This window comes from Notamacropus eugenii, chromosome X, assembly GCF_028372415.1.
Source record: "Notamacropus eugenii isolate mMacEug1 chromosome X, mMacEug1.pri_v2, whole genome shotgun sequence".
Classification (NCBI taxonomy): Eukaryota; Metazoa; Chordata; class Mammalia; order Diprotodontia; family Macropodidae; genus Notamacropus; species Notamacropus eugenii.
The window spans coordinates 6,569,820-6,576,680 of NC_092879.1; positions in this window are offsets into that span (position 1 = coordinate 6,569,820).

Sequence of the window (6,861 nt, forward strand, 5' to 3'; positions counted from 1 at the left end):
CAAGCTAGGGAAAGGGGGAGAGAGTATGTCCTTTCTCCAATTTCCATGACATCTGAAACCTTCCCACAATAAGAATTATGGGAAAAAGAAAACTCTAAAGACTTCAGTAAGGAGGAAAAAGTGGGTTTTGTCTGAAGAGATCAGTGGGGACGCACAGGGAGCTCATCAACCAAAATGAGATGTTAGGTTTTAAAAGAAAATGTACAGAGTAAAAACAAGATCAGGGAAGAGAAAAGTGTGTATCTTTGTCTGTGTGTGTGTGTGTGTGTGTGTGTGTGTGTATACACACACATATCTGTATATTTATCTCTCTCTCTCTCTCTCTCTCTTTCTATATATATATATATATATGTCCCCTTTTAAAATCTTTATTTATAAACAAAAATCTCTCTCTCTTTCTTCCTTCTTTCCTTCCTTCCTTTCTTTCTTTCTTCATTTTTCTTTCTCTTTCTCCTCCTTCCTCTCCCTGTCTCCTGATTTTTGGCACTTCCGATGCTACTTTTACAAGATCTTTTTAGGATCTTTTAGATAGATAGATTTTTTTTTAGCAGGAGAATAGGTAAATATTAATATAGATATATGTGTATGTTTAAATATACTTATATACACATTTGTAGATATGTATATCTTCTCTTCCCTGACTCTGCTTCTAGATAAATAGATGCAGATGTAGGTAGACATCCATATCTATCTATAGATATCTATGCATACATATATGTATCTATACATATATAAATATGTGTATATTTACATAAGCATATTTATGTCTAACTGCATATATACATATAAATATATAAGGATAAGTATAAATATGTGTATCGACATATACAAATGCCTATATTTATATGTATGTCTACATATGTGTATATGCAGATCTATATAGATCTATATCTACATAAACATATGTGTGTATATGTAAATATGTGTACATATAAGTCGAATTCTATGTTGATAGATATGGATATCTATCTGCATCTACATCTAGCTATCTGTTGACATAAAAGATCTTGATAAGGTTTTGTAAAAATAGCATATAGGTGATATCTGTATAGCTAGCAATATACAAATATCTATATTGTTAGGTAGGCATATGCAGATGGAGAGCTATAAATCTCTCTATATATATATGCATGTGTATATCTAGTTATATATCTAGATCTATCTATACATAAACACCTCCATATATGTGCATTTATATATATGATTATGACAAGGTTGTCTTGTAAAAGTAGCATCAAGGATGCTCTGGATCATCTGGTCAGAATGAACTGGAGCTAAAGGGAAGCTAGAGACATCAAAAGAGATGTTGGGATTTTTTTAACTCTCTTGGGCGAAAAGGGGGCCTCAAAAAAGGGATGGAACTTTTGTTCGAGATGGAGAGGTGAATGATACATGACGAGAGAAGGCAGAGCTACTCATTTCTTATTTTGTTAGAATGGTCTTTGTGCCAAAAGTGACAGAACAAAAATGGTTAATGGAATGGACCCAGTAGTAAGAGCGTTCATGGCTGCCCTGTCACCTGGCCCAGGAAAACTGCATTCTCAGTTACTGGTACTAACAGCAGGTGTGATTACTGAGTTAATGTCAGAAATAATTTTAAAATTCAGAAAAAACAGGAAAGTTTATAAGAAGTTTGGAAAAGGGAAGAAGGGAAAACAGAACAAAGTCTGCAAACTATAAGTCTATGAGCTTTACTTTCATTCCTAGGAAAATTGTAGAATGGATCATTAAAGATACGGTCGAGGAGCAACTAGAAAAGGAAATCATGATCAGAAAGAACCAGCACAATTCAAGGAAGAATACATTGCGCCACCCTAACCTCATTTCCTTTTGTTTTTTTTTTCAGATTTATTTATTTGTAGTTTACAACATTCAGTTCCACAAGCTCTTGAGAGCCAAATTATCTCCCCCTCCCTCCTCAAGATGGCATGCAATCTGATATAGGCTCTACATATCCATTCACATTAAACATATTTTCACATTAGCCATGTTGCAAAGAAGAATTATAGCCAATGAAATGAACCACGAGCAAGAAGAAACAAAATGAAAAAGAAAGAGAGCAAATACTCTGCTTCGATCTGCATTCAGACTTCATAATTCTCTGAATGTGGATAACATTTCCCATCATGAGCCTTTTGGAGTTATTTTAGAATCTTACATGCCTGAGAAGAAGCAAATATATGAAAGTTAGTCATCTCCTAATGTGGCTGTAATTATGCACAAAATTCTCCTGGTTCTGCTCCCCTTACTCAACTTCAGTTCATATAAGTCTATCCAGGTTTTTCTGAAGTTTGCCTGCTCATCATTTCTTCTAGTACAATAGTATTCCATTACATTCACATAACACAACGTGTTCAGCCACTCCCCAGTTGATGGCTATCATTTCCTTTTTTGACAGTATTGCTAAACAAGCAGATGAAAGGAATGTTGTGGATATAGCTTCCATAGATTAGCAAAACTTTAGATAAAAGTATCTCATACTAGTCTTTTGGAGAATATGACGAGATATAGATTAGATGACAATAAAATTAGATGGATTGAGGACTGTGTGGATGGCCAAGTTCAAACCGTAAATGTTAATGTCTTAAGTGTCAATGTGGCTCCAGTGAAGGGTCACAGAGATCTCTGCTTACCCCAATGTGTTTTAACATATTTTTTAATGACTTGGATAAAGACATAGATGGAAAGCTATCATATCTTCAGATGACACTAAGTTGGATAGGATAGTTAAAACACTACATGACAGATTTGTAATTCGAAAGAAGCTTGGGAGGTGAAACCACTGGCCTAAATCAGATAAGTAAAGATTCATTAGATTTAAATGCAAAGCCTTACACCTGGGTAGAGAAAAATCAGCTTCATATGAGCAATAACAGAGAGACATGGATAGAGAGATTCAAGTGTTAGCTGCTCCCCTCCTCCTCTCCTGCTCCTTATTTGTATAGCTGTCTACTTGTGCACCCTGATTATGAGATAAATTTAGCTAATTTTCCTTTCCCTTTCCCCCTAGTGTATTCTTCTTCCTCTCTCTTTCCACTTTTTTTTTTGCTATCTCCAAGACACAACAGAACTTCTTTTCAGGCCTTGTTTAATTGGATTTTCTTTATTAATCCTGACAATAAGGTTCTAAGGAACACATGTATCATCTGCCCTTACTTGAATGTAATTTGTCCTTGTTTAGACTTTTATCATTGTTCATTCATATTTACCTTTAAATGTTTCTTTTCACTTCTATGAAACTCTGCTCTTTTTTTATCAAGAAGTTGAAAGTCCTCTGTTTCATTCAAAATCCATTTTCCTCCTTTACCATTAAGTTGTTTTTTCTATGTAAGTCATTATTGGCTATAAGCTAATACAATTCACCTTCCAGAATATCATATTCCAAGTTCTCTTCTCCTTTATAGTAGTGGCTGCTAAATCATGTATGATTCTGACTATGGCTTCTTGGTATTTGAATTCTTTCTTTCCAACTGTTTGCAGTATTTTTCGTTGACCTGGAAGCTCTGGATATTGACCATGATATTCCTAAGAGTTTTTACTTAGAGGTTTCCTTCAGGAAGTAACTGGTAGAGTCTTTCTATTTTCACTTTACCCTCTGGTTCTAAGAACTCTGGGCAGTTCTCAGAGAGAGTTCTTGAAATAGGATGCTTAAGCTCTTTTTTTTTGTTCATGGCATTCATATAGACTAATGATTCTTAAGTTTTTTCTCCTTGATCAATTTTGCAGGTCAGTTTTTTTTGTTATGAGTTACCTTACATTTTCTTCTATGTTTTCAGCTTTTTGACTTTGTTTTAATATATTTTGCTGCCTCATAAAGTCATTGGTTTCTATTCAAAACATTCTAATTTTCAGGGAATTTGTTGCTAGGGCAAAGATATGTACCTTTAGTGCCAAGCTGTTAATTTTCTTTCCATTTCTTCCATAGTTTTCATTTCTTTTCCAATTTCCCCTCAAGCTCTTGAATTACATTTATAAAAAATACTTTTAACCTTAATTAACTCTTCCTTTATCTCTTCTAGGAATTCTAGTTGAGTTTGTGTACAAGCTGCATTTTTCTCTGAGACATGGCTTGTAGATGTTTTAGAGTCATTTCTTCTTCTGGATGTGTGTCGAATGTTCCTACTACCATAACTCATTATTGTGGGGTTCTTTTATTTGTCCCTTTTTTCCAGCTGACGTCCTGACTTCAGACTTGATACTGGGGCTAGACTCTGTCATACTTCTGGAGGGACAGTCTGAGCTATCTTGTCACTTTTTTAGAGTATTGAGCATTGTGTTATTCTGAGACCTTTAGTACAGATAAGTTACCTGTAAGTTTGCAGTGCTCTCAGAAAAGCCATCGAGGGCAACGTCTGTGCACCTCTTCCCCTGTATGTGCTCTGCAAGTTCCTGACTGTAGTTAGGGTATGGAAAAGAGCAGAATACTGCTGGATTCGGCCCGTCAGTCAGCTGGAAAGCTCTATTGGTTCAGAATGGCAGAACTATAGATTCCTCTCTTACCAAAGATTCCCGTCATTGATCTGAAAGCTGGGATCAATGATGGAAGTGAGATCTGTTTGCTCATAGAGTCTGAGCCACGCCAGTGCTGTTGCTGGCTTCTGAACTTACTCCTTTCACAACCCAGGACCTCCCTACTAGGGAAGGTCATTTCCCTGGGCACATTCCCCTCTCAGCCCACCTTGGATCTGTAACCAGACCTGGATAGACAGTGCAAAACTACCAGTTAACACCTGTTCCTATCCCCATGACCAGGTATGAGTCTGGTGATGCTTGCTAAGGGACCTAGTGCACAGCCTTTTGATGGAGACTAGAATAGTCTACATACAGTGTGCTTCTGTCCCAACCCTGTTCCTAATGTCCCCAGACTCCCTATTTGTCTCCCTGTGCTGAAATGAGCTAGCAAAGGACTCACTATAACCTCTTCTGGATTTTCCCATCAGGATTTTGTCTTGCATATTTTCTAGATCTGTTTGGAGAAGTTGGTGGAAAGGAGCTCACTGCACTGCTTCTCCTTCACCATCTTGGCTCTGTCTTCCCCCACTGACCTTTCATTGTCAGAGCTCATCTGAGTGCCACAGTTTAAGAAGGAAATTGATAAGTTAGAGAATGTTTAGAGGAGAGCATCTGGGATAGGTTCATAGAATACAGAAAATAAAACTTGATGTTAGTTGGTATTTTACTTCTCTGTGTATTTCTTCAGCAGATTGTAAGCATCTTGAGGGTGAGGAAGTATTGTTTTTGTGTTTATATTCTATATGCCTAGACACTGTGCAAGCAACTTAACCATTTCTCAACAGGCATTTATTAAGTGCTTATTCTGTGCCCAGAATAATAAACACTCATTGAACTAAATAAAATATTCCTTGATAGACATAACAAGAGATGTAACTTTGTTCAGTGATCATTTGATTATTAACATCCAATGAGATATACAGTTAGCTGTATGTTCCACAAGGGCATTCAACTGTATCATAGAGAAAAAGTCCAGATGGAATCAGAATTCCCTAGAGAGCATGAGATCCTCCACATAAGAAGTGCCAGGGGCATGGTATTTTCCCATGATATGATCTCCTGCTTTAACTTTGGGAGGACAAGCACCACACCTGTCATCCCTGCTGCAGTAGAGGCTGACGCTAGTAGATCCCTTGAAGTTGGGGTTTCGGAGATTCAGTGGGCTGAGTCGATCAGGTATCCTCATCAATACGGTGAACTCCTTGGAAGTGGGGGCCGACTAGGCTCCCTAAGGAGGGGCAAACCAAAATTAGCTCTGTCAGGCTCCAGTACCAATGAATATTGGAATAAAACACCTGAATGGTTGCTGCACTTCCAGCCTGGGAGAGACAGCAGAAAGAATTGGAGTAGTGGAATGAGATTTTAAGAGCCTCCACTTCCCAAGTAGGGACTATGTCCAGCTTCACAGTAAGGAGTGAAGTAATCTCCCATTGCAAATTTAGCTCTAGCATCTGGATTGTAGAGAAATACTGGGCTCCCCACAGCATGGAAATAGCATAACACTTAACATGCCTTGCTTTTTGCTTTTATTCAACAGTGCTTGCAAAGATAGACATGCCACAGCCAACCAGTCCTAGTGGGGATGAGATGTGGCTCCCTTTGCCCCTCTCCCCAGTGCATTGTTGTTTGAGTTCCCCAGAAAGTATGTCTTCTACGCCACTCTAGCCATAGGTCAATGGAAAGAATCCCTGAGCAGTGTGGTGCCAAGACTGGCTTGGTCTCTGTTCTTTTATCCTCTTTTTCTGGTGTAGGATGAGCTGGTATCTTTTCTTCTCCACCCCTGATTTGCTTCTTTAAAAAAAAAGATTTTCTTGATGTCTTTTTCATTTTTAATAGCATTATCACTTCCCACTAACTACCTACACTCCATCCCATCAATGTACAGAATATTCTCTTGCAATAACCAAGTGTAGCCAATCAACAAATTAAGATATTGGCTACTTATGCCCCATTCTGCACATGTAGCCCACCTTCTGTCTGCTGAGAAACAAGACATATGCTTTCCCGTAGGTCTTTAGAAGTCATGATTGGTCATTGCATTGGTCAGAGTTGTTAAGTGTTTCAGTTTGAGTTCCTTTATATTGTTGGGTTCATCATGCAAATTGTTCTGCTGCTTCTGTTTACTTGATTCTGCATCAGTTCATATAAGTCTTCCCAAGATGTGGGTTGTGGCTTGGGGTTTTGTTTTGCTTTGTTTTTGTATCCTTAACCATCATTTTAAAATGTTTTTCTTTATTTTTAGTTTATGAAAAAGAAGCATGTCCGTAACATAGTATAATAAGAAAAAGATGATTGCACATGAAACTACAAAGCTATTCCTTTTAAATATACATTAAAGTTATCATGTGG